At 44.7% G+C, this 25,485-nt stretch overlaps 1 protein-coding gene across 5 annotated transcripts in view; it reads left to right on the forward strand.

The window, feature by feature from the left end:
* The first annotated feature begins 1,371 nt into the window (after window positions 1–1,371).
* The window catches only part of LRRC3B (leucine rich repeat containing 3B), an 88,220-nt gene continuing 64,106 nt past the window's right edge, over window positions 1,372–25,485 (forward strand). The window contains exons 1-2 of one of the 5 annotated variants that reach the window (XM_032860993.1): window positions 1,372–1,954; window positions 8,000–8,030. The gene's annotated coding sequence lies outside the window, so the exon portion shown is untranslated. Of the gene's footprint in view, window positions 1,955–2,460; window positions 2,610–3,469; window positions 4,244–7,999; window positions 8,031–25,485 lie in introns of those variants that run through there. The other 4 variants (XM_032860992.1, XM_032860991.1, XM_032860995.1 and 1 more) reach the window with 4 other exon arrangements.

Here is a 25,485-nt window from a genome sequence, read left to right on the forward strand (position 1 = left end):
GACACAGGTCTTGAAATGATCAAAGAGGTTTTGGTCATTCTCCACCTGGAAGGGGTTTGCTCTAGGTGTTGGCAGCTGAGTATGAATCTCTTGCTCTATGCATTTGTCCAACAGCTCAGTTTCCCTTGCTTCTGGGAATTCAGCAAACAGAGGTGGGCTTGTAAGTGGAAGAAGAAAATTGTTTAAAAACACAAATGAATTACATAGTTTTACATTACTAGGTCAGGAGAGCTGTGAGTAGAACTCTATATGTGTCCTCCCCTGCCCCAAACTCTTAAAGATTTCATCACCCAAGTTCCTTTAATTCTGGAGACACTAGGATTTAGATGTGTTTAAAGGAGAAAACAACCTTCAATTGGTTAAGCTTTCCTTGAGTACCCATTAGCTACATACAAAACAAGGCTGGATGTTGCAGGGGAATCCTGAAAAAGGAGAAAAAAAAAGGTGAGTAAAGCAATAGAAGTCTATAAAAAAATCTATAGTATGTGAATTCTGCAAGTGATTGGCTAGTAGGATAGTGACAGCAAAGAGAAGGAGAGAAGTAATTCTGCCTAGAGTAAGAGGTTAGGGCTGTAGAAATGGGCTGTCAAAGAAGATGGTATCTGTAGATGCTGGAAAACAGGTTAATCTGGCCCAAATTTCTTGTTTGTTTGTTTGTTTGTTTGTTTATTCATTTATTTATTTAGGAGCAGATCTGATGAATAATTTAAATCATAACATAAAACTTCTAAAGGCAGTAATTTGCTTTAATCTTAACAAACACGCACACACACACACACACATATACTTTCTTAGGGTCTATATACACTATACACTCCATTTTGGCTGTACATTCAGAGTCATCCCTGCAATGGGAAGGCAAATTCAATTCTCCTAGCACCTTCTGCTTTAAGAAACTGGACTAGTTGGGGGTGGGGATGAGGGGCCACAACTCATCCCCAAAACTTTGGGCTTCAGGAGCTTCAGGGGATCATTCTGGTATTCGATCATAGAGCCTTGGAGGTGTATATCTCACTTTATTCATCTTACCCCAGAACAGCCTAGTACAGTACTTGGCACCCAGTAGACATTCATTTGTCAAATAGATTTTAAGCATCCGCCTTTTCCCCATTAGAGGACAATCAACCCATCACCATGTTACGCTGCTTCTGCCAGTTTTATTCAGCTCTGATCTCAGTAGTTAGAAAAACAGGAGAAAGAATGGGGCCATAGCTTCCTGAGAGTGGAGCTATGCACCGGCGGGGCGGGCGGGAGGTTGGTGGAGGGGGTGGTGTTGGTTGCGAGGAAGGCAGGCAAGGGAGGCGGAGGGAGCGAATACTCCCACCTCAGCTCATCCCCTCCAGCAGTAAACGCTCAGCCCCCGCCCTCCCTCTCCATTCCGGACCCTCCACCCGGGTGGCGACAGGGCAGCGCGGGCGAGGCGGCGGCAGGTCGACTGTCACGTTCATTCCCTGCTGCTTTTCCAGTCCCCTGCCTCCTCGCCCCTCCTCCCTCATCCCCAGCCCGGGTTTGGAGGCGATTCCCCTCTAGTGACTGAGACGATCGCATCTGAGCGAGCGGCGCTTCGCCTCCCTCTCGTCTTTGTCTCCTCCTCCTGCGAGGCTCCGGGGCCGGGCGCAGGGTCTGCAGCAGCCGCCGCAGAAGCGGGAGCCCAGCGGTGCTCTGCACGGCCGCCCGGGGCCGCACCCTTGCTCGGCGGAGGCGCCGGAGGACGCCAGCTAGCCACGCACTGCCGGCGTCCCGCGCTCCAGCCGCCGCGCACTAACGCCGCCGCGGAGACCCAGAACGAGCCCTCCCAGCCGGCAGGGTTCGGGGTGGGCAGCCGGGCTCGCAGCGGGGTGGGAAGAGAGGCCGCTGCAGTTCTGGCAGCGCACACCCCCAGGCATACGCATCCAACGCCTCCTCCCTGAGCCACGAGGATGGAGCAGCCACCCCGGCCCGGGACTGGCGCAAGGTAAGGTGCAGCCGCCTGTTGCTTTTCGCAAAGCGCGGTGTCGTCCCTCTGCCCGGGTGCCTAGGCCCTCCCTTCCGTAACAAGTAGAGGAGAACTATCACTCTAGGTCAGAGCCATGTCCAAACCCCCGGTCCCCTTGGCGCCGACCCTAGAAGAGACCCCTCCTGGCGAGGGGGGAGTCGACCCTCTGTTCGCGTGCAGTCGGCTGCGGTGCAATAGTCTGAAAACTTTTGTGCCCCCCTCCCTGCGCGGTGCTCACCCCGTGCTGTGCAAGTTGCACGTCTAGTTCTCGCGTGCGCCCTTCCCCCAGTCCTCCCCCACTACCACCCCCGGACGTTTGCATCTGCCCATTTCTCTCTCGGTGTTCTTGCTAGTCGACTTTTCACTCTCTGCAGCTCCCGCTAGAGAGGCGAGGGTTTGGGACCCAGCAGTGCTCATCCTGCCTGTGGGGGTTGGATAGGACCAGAGATAATGAAATAGGAGGGGTGGGAAGTGGGGGTAGGAGGTAGGCTGCGGTTACCCTTGGGGCTCAGTCTAGCACGGCAGGAGCCGGTCCATCCTTGCGAATGCCATCCCCAACTCGGTAACGAAACCGTTGGAGTGGCTTGCGGCTGTGTGCCGCGGGAACGGCAAGTGCAGATCCGGGTGGGTTGAAGTAAGTCATCTGGGGAGGGAAATGTTGCTGGAGGGGTGGGGAAGAAACCGAGGGTCGGGGGTAGATCGGGTTGAAAGGGTACCAAAGGGCTCTGCTTTTAAAGTGGGCGAGGGGCCAGCCCCGAGCCGTCACCTGACGTGCAGGAAAAGGGATTTGAGTCTGGAGGGCTCTGGCTCGGGTGTGTAAATACAGATGGGGGAGGAGCTGGGCACCTGGGGAGGCTCAGAGAGCCAGAATGGAGCCCCGGAAAGCCAGGGCCCGAGGGATACTTGGGGAGGCAGGCTTCTGGGTGCCTGGGATGGGGCGATCTTCCTTTCCAGGAGAAACAAACCTCCAGGCGAGATTCTGAATGCGTTGGCATCTTAGGCGGTGACTGAGTGGTCGGATCATGGACCAGGGATGCCTTTCCTGGCTCTAAGAGGACTGTCGTCCCCTCCTTTCTCCGGCACCCAGTTATACACCCTTCCACCTCCGCAGCCGGGTCCGTAGACCCACGCCCATCTTCTCTGCCGGGCGCTCGGAGTCAAAGAGGTCTGCACAGCCGCAGCGTGGGAAGGGGATTCCTGGCCACCAGGGGAGGCGTGTGTGCAGGGTAGGGGGGAGTCCCCAGCTCCTGGCGAGTAGGCAGGGGTTTGAACCGTTTGGAGGAGAGCTCAGGGGAGGAGGCTGCAGTGAGAGCCACCTCCCCCCCCGCCCCGCCCCTCCGCAAATCGCACCTGGGCGGAGCGAGGGAGTGGGGGAGTCCCACGCTGCTCGGGGAGGTTCCAAAGCAGAGCTGGAGGGCCTGCGGGGCAGGCAAGGGGGTGTGGGCATCAGGTGAGGGGAGACTTGGCTTCAGGCTCCGGGCGCTAGGGCCGAGGTGGGTCTGTCCACCTTTGGACACTACGTAGATCCTTCTGGTTGTTCCAGACGCTTTGGTGGATGCGGGAAGGCGAGGCTCTTTTCCTCCTTGGCACCCCAGCAATCTGGAATGGAAGACCATATGCGGGAGGGGACCTAGATTGCTGTTGCAAAGAACGGGCAGTCCCCGGGCTCCGTTTGTCCAGCTGGGGAACAGACTGGGCTACCAAAGGCCTGGAAGCACCTCTTTTAACCCTTCTCTCGCTGGGGAGGTGCACGCCCCTCTCCAAGCGGCGCCTTTGGCTGAGAGTCTGGTTCCCGGTTCCTACAAGCCCATAGAAGAATTTGGAGGTTGCGTGGGTTCTGGAGCTGTTGAAAACCCTCTGGCCCTGCCTGCTCGGGCCTCCCACGTGCAGGCGTTTAGGGGCACAGCCTTCTCTGCGGTCGCCCAGTATAAGTCTGCTGCTCTCCTGTAATCAGCGGGGAGAGAGCAGAGCTCAGCGCAGTCCCCTTTTCTGGGCCCCGCGCCTTGGCCAGACCCTTCCGGAAGAGACGTCTACTCCTCAGGGCTCCGCGGAGGAATCCTGAGGTCGGTCACTCCCCTCCTGGGGCACCCTGGAGCAGCGAGCTCCCAGTCTCCCCGCGGCAAGCTTCAGAGCCCCAAGGAGCGGGAACGGGGATTCCCTCAGCGCAGACTCCGGGTGCAGCTCCTGAGCACAAAGGCCACACCCTCACAGCCCAGGCATCGCGGGGGATAGAGCATTGGCTTCTGCCGAATTACCTGGATACCTGAGGTAGGATCCCAGAACTAAGTCCCTCATCCCGGGAGAGCTAGCTTCGGACACCCCAGGGTCCATTTCTTTCCGGATGCTTATTACCTGGGTTTGTGCTCAGACCACTTCCCTTTGCCCATAGAAACAGGTTGGAGCAGGTCCTTCTTGTAACTCTTGAAGGGAGACTTGGACTCCTCACCAAAGTGTCCCTGCTGGCCCCCTCCACTGCTGCTGCGCTACCCGAGACAGGTAGCAGTCATAATCAACGCTAAATTTATTGAGCTCTTACTCTGTGCCAGGCACGATTTGTGATATTTTGCATGAACTGTTTTTGGTTTTACTCTTAAAACAACCCTGGACGGCAAAGTCTAGGGTTTTTTCCCGTTTTGTGGGGAAGAAAACTAAGCTATGGAGAAATTAAGTTATTTGCTCCTTGTAGTCCAGCCAATAAGTGCTGAAACTGGTTAGTTCTTGTGGGTAGAGAACACTGGGTGTGCCCCTCAAGCTCTCAGCCCCATTTGGTACTAAAGTTCTTTTGTCCATGAGAGAGTATGGGTGAGGTCTGCAGCCCTTTACTCCAAACCCCAGGGGCATACTGTGTAAGTGTCTGTCCTTGCCTGTGATGATGGGGAGACTGATGGTGCATATTTGATCCTCTGGAGTCTGTTGAAGTGCATCTTGGTAGAATGAGATCCTGGTACTGGAAGTAAATTAGGGAATTGTCTACTGGCAATGGACTTCTTTTCTGGAACTTTTGGTAGACATTCCCTTTTTAAATATGAAGAGAAATGGCAAGATGGGGGAGATTCAAAGTTGTGGGGAGATTCTGTAGTCACAAACTGTAGGCATTTTGGGGGGGGCAAATGAGTCCCTTTTTAGTGATTGAGTCACAGAATATTAGAGCTGACGGGACCTCAGAGAGCACTGCTCCCAGTCTCAAGGCAGGAGATTCAGTGATGTGCTCAAGGCTGCTCAGTGTGTTCCCACCATAACTAGTACTAGAAGCAATGTCTTCTGATTCTTGGTCAAAATAAACTGTATTGATGCAAAAATAGATTATATTCACTGCTGTTGTTTTTCATTATCTTAAAATTAATTAGGGAAAAACTTGTCCATTAAAAAAAGTTCACTTCTCTATTTTTCATCAATGCATCAGTCTGCATAAGCAGGAAAAGTAACGATCATATAATGGATAAACCATCACAAATGTGCCTCATTTGCAAAAAATTGTAACCCAATACTTATACACTTTCAGATTAACAGAATCTAACTAACCATGCAAACCTTTCAGTGACTCTAAATAAAATTAAATGGATTTTCAATCATTTTAGCAGTCTTTTCGTCAAGTTGAATAGCTCTGTCTGGCCTCATGCCCACGTATTTGAGAAAACAAGAGAAATCCTCCTGAATACAATGAAATGATTCGGGATTATTTTTTCTGGATTTCTGACTCTCAGGTCAAACCTCAGGCTGATGCAAATCTGAGGCAAAACACTATCTTTCAAGTGGATATACTTGGGACTCAGAAATGGGGAAAATAGTTCATTGCCGCTTCCTCACCCACTGAGCCCCTATAACAAAGGGACCCTCTCCAACAGCTTAGGGGTTCCATGTACCTCTACGCATTCTTGTAGGACAGAATTGTGGTTTCTAAGAACATCCCCTGTCTTTTCTCTGTAGTAATAGTATCAGGATGTCCTGCCCCTGGAGACAAATCAAGAAAAAGTCAGCTGGAGTAAACAGAGAGGGGGACTGGGAAAAGCCTGTTTCTCAGAATCACATGAGGGGTAAGAGTTACATGCAGACAGATGGTGGAAACTTGGTGCCTTTTATGTCGCCTGGAATAGGATTTCCATCCCTGATGTTGTGGCAAGCCAAGACAGAAGTCCAAAGGCAGGAATGGGGGTGGAGGAGGAAAAGCTGGAGGTGGGGGAACAGTGCTGTCAAGAACCTGGGGTGGGGGTCTACGGAGGTTTGTCTGATAAAGGGCTTTGGGGTGACGGGAATGGCCATGGACAGCCTGCACAGATGCTCTTCTGCCCTCTTCCCCGCCTACCCACCACTTTAGTTTGCCATCTGTGTTGGGTTGACCGATCTAAATCCCAGAATCCCCAGTTATCTCAAGCGAAGCATTCACTTTCTAGAGAATTTATTAGACATGAATATTGTCTTATGTAAGTCAGAAAAAAATATGCATAGTTACCCTAAGCTTCAGGGAGAACCATGAAAAATCAAGTTATCCCAGAAGAGTAGCCTTCTGAAAGTGGAGATGCTGGTTTAGTTAGATTACAGCAATGTGAGAGGGAAAAAGATAGAACATTGAAATCAGGTATGACAAAATCCCAAAAGAAATGGTCTCTCTTTTAGGAACCACAGGAAGAAGACTCCTTTTTGATCCGGGCAGACATCCTGGTTCCCAACTCATAGCTTACAGGGATGATAGGAGACTTAGCTGGAGTCTCATCCTGTTTATGTGTGGGCACTGCAGGCATCCTCCCTACCCAGTTCACTGTGGCTTCTGTGCGGTGTGGTTTTTTTTGTTTGTTTGTTTGTTTTAGATTTTATTTATTTAATTGACAGATCACAAGTAGGCAGAGAGGCAGGCAGAGAGAGAGAGGAGGAAGCAGTCTCCCTGCTGAGCAGAGAGCCCAATGTGGGGCTCGATCCCAGGACTCTGGGATCATGACCTGAGCAGAAGGCAGAGGCTTTAACCCACTGAGCCACCTAGGCGCCCCTGTGCAGTGTGGTTTTAAAGGGTCCACACAGCACTTTTGCTGGGACAATTCCTTCTGTGTGTATTTATCTTAAATCTTATAAACTGATGTCAATGTATTGGCAAAATCACAATTACGTGTTAAACAACATGTTCTGGGGGAAAGGTTATGAAAAAAACGAAGCTCTTTTATTCAGAACACAATGAATACACTCATTGATGCAATACATAGCATGCATTAAAATTCTCAGTCTGGGTTAGATATTTGAAAATAATAACATAATCAAGGACCAGAGAATCTGAACTTGACCTAGTTTTAGTAACAAGAGAAGCCACATAATAAATTTCTGTGGAGTTTGAAAAAGATGTTGGCAGGGGTAAAAAAGTATTCCTAAGAAGAACCTGAGAAGTTTTACTCTCATAGATTTTATTTTAAATAAATATCTGAAATCTTAATTTATATTTAAGTTTGAATATTCCATATGATCAATAAATTTAATATTTTATCTTCAGATTGTGTCTTTGAGGAGCTTTATTCTACAAGTGGTTGGGAACTATGAGGAACTAAGAGCTAACAGGTTTGGAACAGACAATTTTCTCAAAAGGGATGAGTTCATCGTAAGGGTGGTATAATTCATTTAAAATAAATAAATGAACAAATATTGAAAAAGAACCACCTGATAAAAATAGATTTTCTTTCTTTAAGAGGATCAAAGAACAGATCAGGGAAGTTTATAAAATTTGTGGTTTCAATTTATCCTAAATTCTCTGAGCTGCTTTTTATGTTAGCAACTGTCCAATGAAGTATCACTACACTCTCAGGTTTTTTTTTTAAGATTTGTGTCTTTTCTTAGAAATAAAATAGAAACAAATAAAAAAAATATTGTGAGCCTGGTTCAAACACAGAATAATAATGAGTATAAGTAATAGATAATAATAAATAAATAAACACAGAATAATAATAAGTAATAAAAATAAGCATATTTTCAAATGCAGATTAGGTTCTTTGTTTCATTCCTTTATTTCTTTCCATTTTTTTTTTTCTTTCTTCCTTTCTTTTTTAGGCCATTGATAGGATTTTCAGTCTACATGTGAGTATTCATACCTTGCTGGGAGAGTTGGCTATTGCAGGACAAATATTTCCCCTGGTGAGGGCCGGGAGGAGGTACGCTGCTCTTGTATGTTTGTCCAAAGCTAAAGCACAAAGGTCATGAAGTCACCCTAGCTTTTACCCTGGTCTAACCTCATCACTTCTGATTTAGAAAAGCGACGCTGGTCTAGGCCTGCTTACAGAAGGCTCACCCTGTTAGCAGTGACTAAGCAGTATACTTTCCTTTTGCTACTCTGGGAATTTATGCCCTGAGAAGACTCCTTGTCCAGTCTGCTGACCTTCCTTAGGCATCTGGCCATCAGGGATTATCAAACATTCTCCTACAAATTATATTTAAGCTTGGGTTGGCAAAGATAGGATACCCCCTTACCATGGAATGTTTTGTTGCCCTTTGCCCAGGTGGTCAGTCTGTTTTCTGGTTGCATCTTAGAAACACACCCTGTAGACAAAATTAATTCCCTTCCCTAATGCAAGGAATAGTGTAGACTCTTGGTGCCCAAAGCACGTACTGCAAAACCCAAGAAGGAGGGATGACTGATAGCCAGCCAGGTCAGGAGGGCCAAGAGAGAGGTAACTGAGATGCGGCAGAGAGTAGGCAGAGGAGAGAAAGAGGGGAAGGGAGGAAGAGCAAGAGGGAAAAGAGACCACCTAAAGGAAGAGAACGCAGCCATTGGACAGAAAGACTAAATGAGATTTGATAGTAAGCCAAACTTAAAGGATAAGATTAAAAGGGCATAGCAATCAGGAGCTAAAGAAAGTGAATGGGAGTGATAAAGAGCTAAAGAAGTGTACAAGGAAAAATAATGTGCCCAAATAATTCTTCAAGGTCTAGGTCAACACAAAGGCAGGCCAGCTAACTGCTCAGACAGAGGGCATGGTCTCGTACTCACATTCCCCTGTCCCTTGTTAATGTGGCTCCTTACTTACCAGGCCAAGGGCTCTTCATCTCGTTGATGCCTTGCAGCCCTTTGGCAGTCTGCCAAGCTTAGAGACCCCGGAATGATGTGTTTAAATGCTTAAAAAGCAATGCAGATGATTATAACACTACACACACACACACACACACACCTCCCACCGTGACCTGCTAATGCATGTGTAACAACGAGATCTATTGATGGGATGGATGGCTACCATCTCTCCTAAGTAGGGGTCAGCAGCAAAGCTGCCTTGAGTTAACGGCAACAGCTGTGTTCTGATATGAAAATAACTGATTTATATCAGTGGCGAAATCGCTGGTTCTGCTACTACATGTCAGGTTTGCAGCCTGCATTCGTAATGGAATGAAATACTAAATCATAGTTCAATGTTAGTAAACAATGTTGTGACTTTTTTCCCATTCAAGTTTGTAGATCGCTGGAATTCTATTGATAGATGCCCCAGATGTCTGTGGCCCCCAAGTACCCCGAACCCATATGCTTCAACGTCTGTAACTAATACTGTACGTGTGCATTGGAACAGATGTGGGCAAAGTGTAACAGGGTCCTCCTAGCTCCTTTTACCTCTCTGGACTAATTTTCACTTTTCTGGCCTAGGAAACTGGCTTTACCTGCCCTATACCCAGGGATGTGGTTGCATGGCTATTGGCAAATAAGAACACCTTTAGAAGAAAGTCATAGGTCTGGGGCACAGGCAGGCTATGGGGTGCCTTTGTAAGAACTAGAAAACGAGCTTCCTTGGAGCAGCAGCAGCCTCTGGCTCCTGGCTAGATGAATACTGGCCTGGATTTCAGTTCCCAATGGCTGCCTTGGCTCCGTGCCCTGTAGCCTTGGCTAGTTTCACCTGAAGTGAGGTTGAATTATCAGACTGCATTGCATTTCAGCTGAAAGTTTTAAGTTCTCCCCTCTGACGATTTTTTTTTTTCCCCAAAGCAGAGCTGCCACAATGGCTTTGAAAGATTCACTTCCTTTCCCTGCTCGTTTCCTGATTATCAGGAAATGGCCTCAGTACAGGCAGGTAGATGGAGATCCATGGAAAAGGTCCAGATCTAGAGAATTCTTAAGCTGGATAATAAGGCCGGAAGTGATAGAGAGGGGACTGTGGTCATAGAGTGTTTTCTAAACAGATGGTTCATGTTGTCCTACGTGGTAAGAAGATGACAGGATGTCCCTGATCTTGGAGATCACCCTGTTTCTGCCTGTTCTCTTTGGTGAAGTAGAACATGCTCATGGAAAAAGCTCTCCTAAAAAAACCTTTGACTTTGCAGGGGGCAGCAACATTTCAGAAAACATCCTTTTGATATGCAGGTAGAGTATGTAACTGGGAACCAGGCAACATCATTCTGCTTCTAGCTTCGACCTTAACCAGCCTGATGTCTTTGGTCTGGTTAAGTTGACTCGGCTCTACTTGCCCAGTAAACTCGAGGCTTTCTAGAGCCCCTACCAGCTCTGTGGTCTTTAATGTCAAGGGCACATCCGACATGGTTTTATTTATACTCCCCATGATGGTTTTCCTGTTCAGCTGGTTCAGGCTCACTTCTTTGCTTAGGCCTTCCGGCCCTGACATGCCACAGAACCAGTAGTGATAGTAGACACTCTGCAGTCTGAGAGACTGGTGACACTCAGAGCACTTCTAGGAGCCCAGAAGAAGGGAACGGTGGTGGTTGTCAGGAGTAGTGGTAAAAGGAAGTGTAGCTGATGCAAAGTAGAACAGAGTAAGGAAAAGGGTAGAATAGTTGATAAGTTTCCTTGCGGCCATAACTGTCAGTCAGGAAAGTTGTAGGAAAGATGAAGGAAAGCTGAAAGTTATTGATTGCTTCTGCATTGCACAGTTTTGACTGTGTGCCCGTCTTCATAACTATGTGATGTGTGTCACTTCCTGCTTAAAACTTGAGAATCACTCCTTGTTGCCCGGAGAAAGTTACATCCTTAGTATGGTTTAATAGCTCCTGCCTCACCGGGTCCAGCCTGTCTCATCCTTAGTCACTTTCCTGGGCATGTCCTCTCCCCTCGTGTGTTCCAGCTGAGGGGCTGGCACTGGGGAGTTCCACAACTGGTCACATTTCCTCCTTCCACCTCTACATTCAGTGATATCATGTTGGTAGCCCGAAATCCCCTCTGGTAGGATTACTGACACCACAGAAACTCACAGACACTACAAAGCAGGGCTTTTTATTGCCAGAGAACCTGTTGTTAAAATTTGCCATCTCACACAGCTTCCCCTGCCCCCAGCAGCCTTGTAGTTCCTGCCACAGAATGTTCGCCTGCCTGGTTCTCTCTCCCTCTCTTTCTCTTTCTTTTCTTCTGTCTCTCCCTTCCTTCTGGCTTTCCATCCACCCATCTGTCTAGAGGTAGCCAGACTCGGTTCCAATTCCTCTTCTGCCGCTTAACAGCAAGCTGAGTGACCCCGAGAAAATGCCTCAAACTTTCAGAGGCCTCCATTTTCTCCATGTGAAAGCGTTGTGAGGCTTAAATGAGTTCCGATGTCTAAGGAGCTCAGAACAGCGTCTGGCACATGGTAGGTACTACTTACTTCTTTGCTTTTAGTATTGATCAACACATTGTTGATTGCCTACCATGGTCCAATACTGAATATGCACAGACGAAAACAGGTGTAATCAAATAAACACAAGAAAATATTCAAGATCCCTGAACAAAGGCCAGTGAGTTCTTCCAGGGATACGAGGAACTGACCTTATGGAGCCAGAGGCCTTTGAATTGAATTCTGAAAGATGGCTCACCTACCCCCTCCGAACTGGCGAGACAGACAGACGCATACCGGAAGAGGGAAGTCACAAGAGCACAGGCATGGATTCGGGAATAGTACAACATGCTAGCGGGAGCAGCTGAGCGTGAGCAGCTGAGCGTGAGCCCATAGAGGGAGAGGGAGTCTTTGATCATGTTTTGGTCATGGGTTATCCACAGGGAAGTGAGCTATGGTCTCCGCTTAGCTCCACTCCTCTGTTGCCTGTGTTGAAGATAGATCTGAGCTTTGATTTTCCCAAAAAAGTCAGAAATCCCAGTTGTTAGGTGAAAGCTCCTGATGTTTAATGGTTGAACTAATTCAATTAAAAACAGGACAAAACAAAACAAAACAAAATGCAGAACACATCCGCAGGCTGTAGCCAGCCTCCTGCAGAAGAATGGAGTTCTAGTTCCCAAGCTTGTGTGACGATGATAAAATCTGCACTTGGAATTCCTGATTTTGAATAGGATTCTTCCAGTAACTGTGTGACCAAAGGTGAGAGTCTCTTCAACTCTCTGAGCCCCAGGTTTCTACAAAATGACTGTCACATTTCTCGTCCCATATAACTTGCTGTGAGGATCCTTCTGGACTATGGAGATAAAAGCCCCTGCAAAGAACCAGACATGCATTAGAATTATTCCCAGACCCTGAATGTGTGCCAGAGCCATACATTCGCACAGCCCCAAGCGTGGGTTAAGTCACCCAAAGATCCCTGAATGTCCTCACCTGCCTTTTAATTTTGACACTAGATGGGGGAAGAGAAATGTAGGAGTGCTTTTTCCCCTTCATTCTGTGAAAAACATGAAGGAGCTTGACATTCCATTCTGGAAGTCTGTATGTCAGAGACCCAGCTGAAAGTTATTGATTGCTTCTGCATAGACTCAGGACCCTGGAAAAGGCACGTTCAACCTCTGTGGTTTGTTCTGGTTATTTCTTTGAGGCGGCAGAGGATAGTCGGAAAGGAAGTCAGCTGCACAAAGTTTTAGTCAGAGTCAAAGCCTGCGCTTGGATTTCTGGAATTTCTCCTCTTTGATCCTGTCTGTTCCAGGCTGGGTTTGATCATATGGGCTTTTAAGGAAATGATCCAGGCTTGGAAGAGTTGAAACATTTCTAGTCGAGGGGCCGGGCCGGGTGGATGTTGGCTTTCCCGTATCGGAGGGGTGAGTATGCAGCTGGCCGACTTCCTCAGGCCTGGTTAAAAGGGCTCTGGAATGGCAGCTTTATGAAAACCTCAGGCCTAGTATCATACATTGAATCTTGCTGTTACTCTGATTTTGTGTTATTTTTATTTGTTTTGCTGTATTGCCTGATTGAACTCGACCATGAGGAGCTTCAAAGAGGCAGGCAGGCCTTGAAGTAAGGACACCTGATTTTCAGAAGCCTATCATTTCTGGATTTTTGACCTCACTGCAAGAGATCTTATGTTTTCTGCTTTAGATGCTGACCCGAGTTTGTGTCACCCTCCTCTAGACCCCATACCATCTGGGTCCTCAGGACTGAGGTGTCTGGTGCTGCTGTAGCTCTCACCCTCTGTTGGTGTCTGGGCCCTCACTCCTCACCACAGCGACAGCCAAATCGTAGAAGAACCACAGTCCTGCTCTTCTGAGATGGATTTGAAACCACTAAGTCTACTGAATTGACATTGTAGGTGACAGCACAGTTGATATTAAAGAGGTATTGAAGCCCAAACCCCTGACATGACTGTATTTGGAGATGGGGCATCTGGGAGGTAATTAGGTTTAGGTGAGGTCATGAGGGTGGCCCCGTCATCGTGAGTTAGTGATCTTATAGGAAGAGATACCAGAAAGGTGGCCTCCTCTCTTTCCACCCACACCCACTGAGGAATGGTCTTGTGAGGATACAGCATACATAATATATCTGTATACATACAGCATACATAATGTATCTGTATACATACAGCATACATAATGTATCTGTATACAGATACATTAAGAACAAGACCATCTACAGCCCAAGGAGGGATCCTTCAAAAGACATCGGCCATGCTGTTCCCTTGGCTATAGTATTTTGTTACTGCAGCTGGAGATGATTAATACAGGAGGTTACTCTAGGTTAGCCTGGGCACCTACCCACCTTGTGAAACATTTCTTTGAGTAAAGACATGCCTGTGTTTAGACCTCTGAATGTGATGTTCTCTCTCTATGTCAGACACATAGTAGGCCTTCATTAATAGCTTGTCGAATTAATGAACACTAATGAATGGACTGACCAGCATCCATTTTAGAAACAAACATTTGGAAGAAAATTCATTTGAGTATTGGGGATTTTCTGCAGTCATGGTTTGAGATGAAGGAAAAATAAACTCTTTTAGCGTATACTATGTGTGGGGTGTGTGTGTATGTATATACCAAGCTGTTAACAGCTTGCACTTTTTTACTAGCCCACCCCATGGAGACATAATGATAGTAAAATAAATATAGTCAGCATGCTTTCCTATTTACCCAGCATGCAGGCAAGTGACTATTTCCAAGCATTTCCAATTTCATCAAGGTCTCCTCGAACCATTCTCCATAAAGAAATACTGAGTTGGGCTGCTGACCTACCAAAACCTAATTACCCAAAACTTAGTAAAATAAAAAAGAAAAGGCATTTAAAGAAAAGTCGCAGAACCTCAATATTAGAAAGGACTTCTGAGATCCCTTTGGATTTCAAATCCCCAGTGGGCAAGTTGCCATGGAAGGATGTGATTTTCCTGACAAAATGGTGGCTTCAGGGTTCTTTCTTGTTCCTCTGAGAAATCCCTCAGATACTGTGAGGTGTTTGCTCTATGGCTTTTGCCATTGGAGAATGGAGAAGCTATTTCCTCAAGATGCTATTCATCTTTATTCATATCTGGGTGCAGATGAGTTCAGAATGTGTGGGTGTGGGATTTGAAGAGTGAAGTGCTTAGGTAACAGTTGGTATGCCAGTTGTGTAATGAAGAAAATATATTGACAATATTAAATTGTGGGCTGAAGCTGGCTTTTGATGTTATAAAAAAAAAAAAAGAAGAAGAACAAAATTTCCAAAAGTGACAGCATTGTTTTTATGCCAGGGGTTTCTAAACGTTGGGACAACAGTGCTGAGAAATATGGGTCTTCAACGTACGTCACTTTCCTCTGCCTTGCCTGGTTTTACCCTCTAAGCCCCACAACGCTTTCTTTTAAATTGGAAGGTGTTGCAGTGTTTCTAAATATACATTCATATTGTATTTAACTGAGGGAAATAGATTCGGTAATAACAGGCAAGGTTTTAATTCACTTTGCATATTGCAGGTGGAAGAGCCAACTGGTTTCTAGAAAAATTAATGGTAATTTATTGAGTCACTAAGAAGTTACTGTTCACTTCCCAAGCTCCAAAACCTCTAATGCATCTTTAACTTCTAGGGTTTTAACAGGTGAAATTGTGCATCTTTACTTCTTTTTAAAAAATCGTGTCCTTTTCTCTACTTTAACTTTTTTTGGTGCTGATAACAGTAGAGACTAATACAGAGAAATCTTTCTTCTCGGTGTGGGTGGAGTGGGTGAGGGGAGGTGAATATGACTGTGACCAGTGCCAGGTAACATTTGTGGATTCCACCTGTAGCAGATATTTATAATAAATACACATGGGTGTTCAGGGTCCTGGATTAGTCATGCAATGCCTAATTCACGGGGTTTTAACCATTTTTTCTAGCTATGTATCCTTTTGGAAGTCTGGTTAAACCTATGTACTATTTTTAATTTTTTTAATGTAAAATTAACATTTTTTGTTTGTTTAAATTAAATTTAAAAATATTTTAAATGTAAAAATTAAAATATGTAAGATCACAAAGAACCATAACAACAACAAAAATACCCATAAAATACTGATTCTCAGGGATTCTTGAAATTTCTGTCAGACTGAACTTATAATACTATGCATGACCTATATCACTGCCAAATCTGTCATTACTATTTAAAAAATAACACACTTCAGTAGTCTGCTTCACCATAAGATATGTTTGAACTTGCCTGGTCTAGACTTGTAGCCCACATACCTGTCATATTTCAGAAGACAGTGCTAACTTATGAAGAATTAAACATTCTCATTTAGACTGTCCAGTTTTGCAAAACTATAACAAATAAATTAAATGGTTGAGTTCTTTCTACTTATCCATGAAGAATAAATAAGTGTAGATAGGAACAGCCATTAAGCAACCTAGGTGTCTGGATCACTGAGTGAGGAGATGCTCCTTTCCCTTTTGTGGTAGCGTGACTACCAGATGAGAAGTTGACCAGTAATTGTCTCTCTATATTAGGAGATGCTTTGGTCAGGAGAAATTAATTATTATGACTTTGAAGTTGTGATATGCATAAATGATATTTCAAGATTTCTGAACAACTGTGTTGCTATATATAAAAAAAACAAAAGTTGTGATTTTTAGTGGTGATGTCACGGGCCCTGGTGACAGTCGTGTAGTCTGTTGCTTGTCTTTAAAACTCAAGAAAATACCAAATTCCAGTTGCTGATCAGTGGGGGGAAAAAAAAGTTGTGGATTCCCTGCACTATAGTCATGACCTCTCAATGGGGGACCGTGGACCCCTGGAGACAGAGGACCTCATCCTCTGTCTCAACATGTGAGTCAGTGCCTGATAACATGCGAAATAACGATGAGAGCAGTTTTCAGACAGATGAAACCCACAGAAGGGGTTTGTAAAGAATGTTGCTGTCTGGTAATTTGTTTAACAAGCATGCTAGAATTCGACCTAAAGACTATGGTTGGCTTACTCATTAGTCTCTCTGGAGAGAGATGCTGTTGCCTTTATGCAGTAGAGCACTGGGTCTTCTTTGAGAGCCGGTGGCATAATGTGAATAGTCTCATCAGAGAGAGTTCTTAGACTGTTTAAAGGTGGGTCTGGTGTTTTGAAATAAGCCAAAGTCATTTGAAGTAAAGCTGCTAAAGGCAGAGGGTGATCAGGTGTGTAAACAACAGCCTGGACCTTGAAAATTCTGAGGGTTCTTTTCAGCAGGGACTCATTAGCTATCCTGGAAGCCACTCTACCATCGGGGACGCAGGAGGGATGAGATCTGGAAAAGACTGAGTTTCCAAAATGATAGCATCCTTGGAATCTGCCTGCAGTCCCCGGGGTGACTAATTTATAAAGGAACAGTCATTTCCCTCTATAAAGTAATCTTCCAAGATGGTTTCATAATATTTAATGACAATATTCAATAGTCACATTCTATACCATCTTGAATGGAATTGTGTTCTCCAATAGAAATATAATGCTATCTACTTACAGAATTTAAAAATTTCCAGTAGCCATATGAAATGTAAAAAGAAAAAAGTAAAATTGAGCTTAATAACATTTTTTACTTAACCCAATATATCCAAATTGTCATTTTGACATATGCTCAAGTTAAACTTTATTGATTTTTTCTTCATAGAGAGTATGAAACTAGTAGGTATTTTATACAGCACATTGCACTTTGGACACGGAATTTTCATCAGAAACATCTGACCTATGTTCAGATTTCACAAAACTGACAATTGAAAAAGCAGGTTCATATATCCATGTTGTTTCAAATATACTTGAATGTTTTCCAATAACTGACATATTGGGTTTTAAATATAAATTAATCACAAATAAAATTAAACATTTAGCTCCTCAATCATGGGAGCCACACTTCAGGTGCTCGGTAGCCACGGCCACTAGCGGTTGCTGTATTGAGTGGTATTGAGTGGGTCTAGATTACGTAGGGAGACAATGGGAGCAGGATCTGTAAGCATCGTGTGGACACTGCAGTTCTGGAAAACTTGGGAGATGCTCATCCTTCCAGATTTTTGGTCCTTTCTATGAAACAGTTCTTTTGGTCTTTTTGTTAATCTAGTATTTTCCCAAAAGGTCCCCATCTTCTCTGTACAATCTATTTATATGACCCTCCAAAGGGTCTTTCCTTATGAGTATTTATCATTACATCCTGGGGCACCATATGGTCTGTGCTTCATATTTGGAGGTTCAGGAAGGAATGGCAATGATTGAATGAATATATGAAGTTAATACCCCTGCTCCAGTTCTTATGACTAAGCACTTTAACCACAGAAGTAAAGGTTCCTGATTCTAAGCCCCACAGGATGCACCTCTGATTCTGACTCTGATTCTTATTCTGATTCTGAAGACTTGGGGCAAGGCTCAGGAACCACATTTTTATCAAGACTTCCTTACTCTCCCTACCTCCCCCTCCCAGGTGATTCAGCCCAGCCTAATCTAGTAACCACTGCCCTGAGTGCCCCTCTCCCCAGCCTATTATTTTTGCTAGTGGTTCATAAAGTGTGTTCCAAGGACCCCCATCATCAGAATTCACCCTGTGTTTTGTTGAACTGAAGCGTTCTAGGCTTGCCCCAAACCAACCAAGTCAGAATTGCTGCATCTGTAGAACTAACAGTCTGCATTTTTAACAAGCTCCTTAAGTTATCCCTGTGCCTAGTGACTTTAAAAATCACTGCTTCATGCAGACCCCTCCCCAGCTTGGACATATGATATTCTTTGATCCCACGTTTCTCATTCATTCTCTTTCCCCTTGTCTGATGTTTTAAAATCCATTGTCCCATTTATTCCACCTCCCCTGTGTTCAGGTCATTTAACAAACACGTATTTGTTCCAGGGACCAGGGATACAAAGATATAGATTGTGAAATTCAGTCTTTGACCCCTGAGGACTTGTGGATGTAAGAGGGAGAGAGAGATCTATGGAGAACTGAGCTCATAAAGAAAGCATTACAGGCAGAATGCAACATGTATGTGCTGGGAGCAATGAGGTCAGAGAGAAAAGAGTCATATTTTCTTGGGCCGTGAGTTGGTGAGAATGGCTTCAAAGGGGCTTTAGAGACCCTGGATGGATTGAGGGAAAGATCAAACTGATAATTGCACCTGACAGAGAGGAAGGGCAGAAGACCTAGAGATCTAATATGAATTAGGATATGAACAGGGAAGCAGAGCTATCATGAATGAGGGATTTACTGAATTTACTCCATACTGTATGGAGCATTAGTTTTTGTTTATGTGGATTATATTATCCTTATTTACCATATTAGAAATTAAAACTGAAAATTAATAAAATGATTACCATTTCATTAAAATAATAATAAACTCATTACCTATTAACATAAAAGCGCATATTTATGAAAAATAATTTATTTTCCAGAACAAAAATTCAATGAGAATAGTGACATCCTTATACATTTCTATACATCTCTAACATCTTGCTTAATAGAAGACAGTCTGATTCTCATATCTGCTCCTGGTTTCACTCTGTTGTGATATCCCATGTCAGAAAACCTTTGGAAAACTCCCCAGTATACTCTTGATAGAATAAGCGTAGGAAAGGCAAGTCATATCTTTGATATTATATCTGTACTGTTATGGAAATAGTCTACATAGTGTCTATAGTCAAATCATGTCTACAGTATCATGGAAAGAGTCGTGTCTTCATGTAAGGTCTCAGGGACCCCCCGGAGTCCCTGGACCATACTGTGAAAGCCATTGGTGTAGAAGGCAGCTTGGTGGACAAGCAGTGGGCAGGGATACAGGGGTGAGGGGGGTACCTTCTAACAGTGTAAGGGAGGAAGATGAGGGCATGCACCAAGGTGTATCAGGGAAGGAGAAGAGCGAATGGAGGAGACAGACTCTGGGGAGAACTTAGTAACCAATCGGATGTTGGGATGAAAGAGAGGGGAGAGCCCCTGAAAGCATCCAGGGCCAATGGATATGGTTGTCTACCAGCTGCCAGTACAGGTGTGGGCTTTTCCCCAACCTATCCTTGAGCCACCCAGGCCTTCTGCTCGACAAGGCCTTGACCTGAGGTAGAAAGGAGGTGGAAGGTCTAGTCCTAGAATATTTTTCTGGAGGTCTAATGCTGAGTTTCATAGTATGCTTATACACTGGACGAAATTGGGATGGGTAGAACTACTAGAAGCATTTGAGTGTGGGCTGGCCTAGGCTACGTGTTTCATATATGAAAGACCACAGGGAAAGATGATTATTTTGTGAGTAGCCAAGATGACAAGGGTGAGGTTCAGAGAACGGCCTTTTCATGGGGGGTGGGAACATTTGTGGTTAGAAGAACTTTTAGGAGGGATTCAGGAAGCAAGAATGTGTGTGTGTGTGTGTGTGGTTATATATGTGTATATATATGTGTGTGTGTATAAATATGGTTTTATATGTGTAATGGTGTATATATCTATGGTTTTTATATATTTAACAACAACAACAAAACTATATTGGCTCAGGCCTCAGCACAAGGTATGGAATGAACTGGCCCTGGGGATCTGAAGTTGTAGATGAAGTTCCTTATTTGCCATCAACGGCAATGTGACTTTGAACAACCCACCCAGCATCTCTGGGCCTCAGTCTCCTTCTGGAAGGCACAGGGGGTATGAAACATCAGGAATTCTGCGATCCACTATGCATATTTCGTGGGCCACAAAGAGTGATCTTCTGGAGGACACAGTGATTTCTTGCTGAGTGTCTAAATTTGCCCGAGTAGCATTTTCCTGAGCCTGTTTTCGATCTTGCCTATTGAGGGCCTGGGAAATGAATAGAGAAGCAATCAATCTGGTGTCAGGGGACTGGAGATAGCAGCTGCGCCTCTCAGGAACTGCAGGACTTGTCATTTATTTGGATGTTGTTCCTGGCTTGGCCCGACAGCCTTGGCATCTTCTTGTTTCCTTAGTTCTTGAGAAGGCCTTTTATGCCAACTCTGTCTACACACACACACACAACGCACACAGCAATATGACTACACTCTACTCAGTATTTCCCCAAGAAGCCCACTGTGGGACCGGAAGTCATTTTAGATGTGCATAAGTTTGCTTTGGGTACTTTTGTGTACTTTGATAGGTATTAGAAAAATAGAGCATGCATAGCAAAACCATTTTTATGGATATTATTCCTTAGGATGATAGTTGAAATAAATAGACTGAATTAAAGCAAAAGATAGCATACATGCTAACACACATCAAACCTGGCATAACAAAATCCTTGAAGGTGGTATGTGTGAGAATGATATGTGGGAAGTACTAACTTGATTGCATTTATGAGACATTTAAGAGATGGAGAAGGCTCTTCTATCAGGTGAGATCTGGTACCTATGTCAGAAGTGTTCTTATTCTTCATTGGTTTGGTGTTTCAGCCTAAATATTCTTTTTGGGAACCATAATTATTTCACATCTACTTTATATTGGTCATGTTAGGTTCTTCCAACAAGAGACTTTAATAAACCTGGATATAATTAGAGGAAACGATCACGTTATTTTAAAATGAAAGGAAATTCTGGAAAACAGCTGGCCCAGGACTCTACACAAATGTCAGTGTCGTCAAGGGCCTGAAATAAACAAGCAAACATGGCTGGGGAACCATTCCAGATTAAAGGAGACTCCAGCAAGAGGACAACTAAATATAATGGGTGACACATGATTGGACCCTGGATCAAAAATAAGTTATAAGGGACATTTGGGGACATTTAAGGGATTTGAAAACCAACTGCTTATTAGAAAACCATATAGTTATAAATTTTACATTTCTTGAGTGTGATAATTGCAATAGAGACGACTATTCTTGGTCTAAGGAGATTTATGTTGAAGTATTTAGGGATGAAGTACATCAATGTCTGCAATGAACTCTCAAATAATTCAAGCCAAATATACATAGATACTCACTTGTGCACCTAATGCCTGTGTATATGTAGACACAGATGTATATACACACCACACATGTGTATGTGTGTGCACACATCCACACAAGCAGACTCACATATGTACAAGAAGAAAGAAAATAAATGTGACAGAATAGTTATGTTTTAAAAAGATTTATTTATTCATTTGGGGGAGAGAGAGAGAGAGAGCAGGGAAGGGACGGAGGGAGAGGGAGAATCTGAAGCAGACTCCCTGCTGCATGTGCAGTCCGATGCAGGGCTTGATCTCATGACCCTGAGCAGAAATCAAGAGTCCATTGCTTAACCAACTGAGACCCCAGGCGCTCCGAGACAGAGTATTTAACAGCTGGCCAGTCTACAGTGTTCATTGTGCAATTCTTGCACCCATTCTAAAGGCTTCGACCTTTAGATTTTTCAAGATAAAGAGTTGCAGAAAGATCCTAGACTTTTGGAGATAGAGAAGTCTCAGAGATAATGGACGATTTTCATTGTGCAGCTCAAGAAGTAAGTGTTGAAGAGTTGGATGACATTTTCCTTGAGCTTACTTTGGTGTGGAGAACCAAAACTGCCCTGCAGCTGTCCCACAACAAAGGTTCCCTCCCCCAAGGAACTGTCAGACATGCAGCCAATCTCTCATCAGCAGATGATTCACGGTGACTGCCTGGATTCTTGCTTGCATAGGCTTCATGGTTACAGCTGATAAAACAACATGCTTGCACATAGAACGACCTCTGCTTTTGTATAATGAGGTTTGTGTGAAGTCCACAGTCTTTCAGTTTGTATTATTGAGTGCCTACTATGCTCCAGACATTATTCTTAGAGGCTGGGGGAGGGTGGTTAAAATTCTACTTCTCATAGAGATCATGTCCCATCTCGTAGGATGGGAGGGATGGAAGTAGCCAGTCAAGTAATGAAAATTAACTGGGCGATTTCAAAACTTGTTTCATCTTATAAAGAAAAAGAAAATTATGAGGGTAACATGATAGGGAGTGATGAAGCGGGGGTGGGGGTAGGGGAAATAGGATGGTCCTGGAAGATTTCTCTGAAGGGATGGCCTATCATTAAGATCACAAGGGAGAGTACTTTACTTTAATGTCTGTGCTATTTATTCCTAATTATCCTGAACTTTTAGTTGGCTGTCAATGTAAAGGGTCTTTTGAAGCCCCCCTCCTCTGCCCCCCCCCCCCCCCCGGCTGCCACAGGGTCTGTGTTTCCGTCATTGGTCCATGCCAAGTGACCAGAACGGAGCCAACACATGGATGTGCCCTTGCTCTCACGTGTGTCCTCATTCTCTGGTCAGTGAGTGCAGATGTTCTCTGTGCACTTTTCATCCGTATGGTGGGCTTTTTTAAAAGGGTGAATCCAAAAGCCACAGGGAGCCCATCATTGGCTCATACTGACACATGGTGATGAAAGTGAATTATTGTCCCCAAATATTCCTGCAGAGGAAGCCTTCCAGCCAACAATTTTCAATAATGCCACATTGGCACCCCTCTGAATTACTATCTTCTTTTGCTAATTCAATATGACAGGTTTCTAAAGCAATTTGAGCTTAGGTAAAAGCAGTGTCAGAGAGAGTATTCAAACTTGCTTAAAGGAAGGCGGTAGAAATAACTTATATCGGATCCTCCTCGCAACACTAATCAAAATCCATTTGGATTCATTTCCTAGAGGCATTAAATATGCTTTATTTTTTTTTCTTTTCCAGTCACCTTTTTAGTTTCATCTGATAACTATACTCTATCTTCAGTGCTTGAATTTGCCTCAGAGTGTAGAGACAGTCAGCTGAATCTTTTTTTTTTTTAAGATTTTATTCATTTATTTGACAGACAGAGATCACAAGTAGTCACAGAGGCAGGCAGAGAGTCGGTGGAGGGGGGAAGCAGGCTTCCCCTTCTCATCAGAGAGCCTGATGCTTGCCAATCGCAGAACCCTGAGATCATGACCCGAGCTGAAGGCACAGGCTTAACCCACTGAGCCATGCAGGCGCCCCACAGTCAGCTGATTCTTTAGACCAGAGGCTGCCAAAGATAGGAAGTGAAGACAGTATTCTTTTGCATTTAGAGAAATTGCAACTTTTTAAAATTTGGGCCAAAATTATGCCCCTCCTAAGAAATCACTCAGGACATAGGCCAGCAGGTAAAAAGGATCCTGTGTGGGATTCAGAATATTATTATTTTCCTTCCCTTTCTCGTTTCCACCCGGGTGAACCAAAGCTGGCCTTCCAGATGGCAGGGTGTGGGCCAGGCAGCATGGCGTGGTATAAAACATACAAGATTTGGCCTCAGGGAACCTTGGTCCTAGCCCCCAACACTTAAGACTGTGAACTGGGCTCAAAGCCTAGCCCGTAGTAAATACTCAATAAATAGGAGCCCCGTTTCTTCCCCCTCCTCCATCTTGTTTCTTTATACATGGTCATGTACTTCCGAGGAGGGAGACCCTTCCCACCTCCCCAAACCACCTCTTACCATTCTCTCCAAAGCTCGCATCCATCATGCTGGCCTTCCTGCTGTTTTCAGGATATGCCAAGCAGGTCCCTGCTTCAAAGTTGCTGCGCTTCCTTCTGCTTGACACGACCCTCCCTCAGATCACCCCATCGCTTGCTACTCGCTTCTTTCAGTTCTCAGCTTGAGTATCACCCCCGAGAACAGCCTCCTTATCTCTAACACATGGCCCTCCTGGATTCTCTTCACGGCTTCTCTCACTATCTTACGTTATCTAGGTGATTCATTTGTGTTTGGTGTTGATTTATCTGCCTCTCACGCTCAGCCCTGATTTCCAGGGGAGCAAAGGCCTTGACTATCATGGGCCTACCAGCACCTTGTATGCACTGGTGGCTCAAAATGTGTTTATTTCATGAAACTCACTGGAGACTCCCTGAGAGGTGGAACGGCCTCACAGGGTTATTCTGCAGATCGGATGGTCCAGGTTTCTGAGAGTCCTTTAGAAACTTAACCCCATGCAAATAACATTATTAATAGTAAGCCTTCTCCACCTCATCCATGAAGTACCCCTTCCATTGCCTCAGCCTGAAGTATCCTTTTCATATTCTTAGTAGCCTTCTCAGTTAAGATCTCGTGTTTGTGACATTGGCAAGAGTTTCACATAAAACCTAGAGGAATTCAAAGCAAGAGAAAAAAAAAAAATTCCTCCAGCTTGGAAATTGGTACTCAGTGAACAGTTTACAGGTGTAAGCTTCGATCCTCTAGAGTGCACCGAGTGTGCAGCATTCAAACAATGGCCAGCATCAGAGGGAGACTGTATCAGAAATTCCAGTTACACACAGCTTCCTGGGCCAAGTTCAGCTTCAAGAAAATGGCATCATAGACCTGGTTCTGAGAAGTCAGTATAATGCAGAGGCTTCAGCTTGGAGGCAAGCACAGTGGGGTCCCAGACCCTCTTTGTTCCTTGCATTCTTTCACAATGTCAGTGCAGTGATGGAGGACAGTGTTGACAATGAGCTGCTGAGTACATCTTGCCTGTGTATTGATGGTATTAGGAGTTTTTTGTTGTTGTTCATCTACCTACCTTTGTGGAAAATTTTCAACCTTTACTATTTATAACCTTTACAGGCTTCAATCAAGATATAGTATGTGGCTTTGAAAGAGCTTGATTTAAATTGTGGAGGGAAAGGAAGGGGTTTCAGAAATCTCCATCCATTATTCATGATGTTTAGAAAGATGGGTTTTTGTAAGTGTGAAAACCATCCTGATGGAGACTGAATCAGGTAGGGAACGATGTTGATTTCACGGTAAAAACCCCTCTCTCTCTGCCACCTTGTAGACACTGTTTATAGGGCTGCTTGCCTTTTCCCCTCCTGACTCTCTCTGCATTTCCCCAAGAAATTAAAAGGGCTTCTTTAAGTTTCAGTGGAAATTGAAATCTCTAGTTTAAGAAACTGAAACCAAATCTTGAAAAATGTTGGGAAAAATGACTTCACCTGTGGCTCTCAAAATGGATGTTCTACTCCCTGTTTCTCAAAGTGCAAGGATTTTGATAAACTGACTCAGAAAAGGAGACTGAATATCCAGTCTGTTTCTTCCTCTCCCTTCCCCAGAAAGTCAGAATCCTGCCCTCATCTCCT

This window comes from Lontra canadensis, unplaced genomic scaffold (assembly GCF_010015895.1).
Source record: "Lontra canadensis isolate GAN:19392208 unplaced genomic scaffold, GSC_riverotter_1.0 scaffold20, whole genome shotgun sequence".
NCBI lineage: Eukaryota > Metazoa > Chordata > Mammalia > Carnivora > Mustelidae > Lontra > Lontra canadensis.